Raw genomic sequence first — 893 nt, forward strand, 5'->3', positions numbered from 1 at the left:
AGCGACCACCTCCTTCTGGGCCAGGAACCCCCTCCCCGTGGCATCCCTTATCCCTGGGGAGAAGTCTGAACCTTTGGCCTGTGACCTGGGGCCCCTCACTGGCCTACCCACCTCCCAAGCATCCCCCAGCCCACGTCCCAGTGCCCTCGCCCCCCTCCTTTGACCAGGACCTCCTCATCTGCCCCGGGCCAGGCCAGCTCCTGCTCACCCTGCTGCCTTGTCTCTGGGTCCTTCCCAGCCAGCGTTGGTCTCCAGCACTCATGCTCCCAGAGCGAGGACACTGCTGTATGTTGTGCTGCTCTTGGGTGTCCTGGGTGTTTGCTGGAATGTTCCCCCGTCTCCCCTCCTCCCCTGCTGAGGATGAGAGCAGGGACCATGTCTGGGACCCTTTTGTATTCTTAACCTGGGTAGGGTTGGCACAAGGCATGTGAAATTACATTTGTGTCGGAAGAGAGGAAAATACCATTGTACCCATTTGGCAGAGGAGAAAACAGAGGCCCTCAGATGCAGGACTATTTCCCAACGATGCACAGCCAATAAGTTACAGAGCCTCTGATTTGGTCTCCCACATGGCTCTAAAGTGAATTGAATGCAAAGGCAAATTAGGCTTCAGGTCAGTCTGTTTGGTGCAGATAGGGCAAAGACCGTCCTCTGTTGATCACGTGGTGAAGCCTGGTCCATGATGGACTTTCAGAACAGCTGCGCCCCTGTGGTGCTGACTCCTCTCTTGAGGGTCCCAACCCAGGAAAGGCCCTCCCAGGTTTCCAGCCACTTAGAGCCCCATAGGCGGCTGGCACAGGTGGGCAGTGTCGCCTGGTTTCTTTCATGTGGGCCTATGAAAGTGGAGCCCAGCCACCCCAGGTGGAGGCTGTGAAGTTGGGGAGCAGTGCTCT

Source organism: Bison bison, unplaced genomic scaffold (genome assembly GCF_000754665.1).
Source record: "Bison bison bison isolate TAMUID 2011002044 unplaced genomic scaffold, Bison_UMD1.0 scf7180017864484, whole genome shotgun sequence".
Lineage (NCBI taxonomy): Eukaryota > Metazoa > Chordata > Mammalia > Artiodactyla > Bovidae > Bison > Bison bison.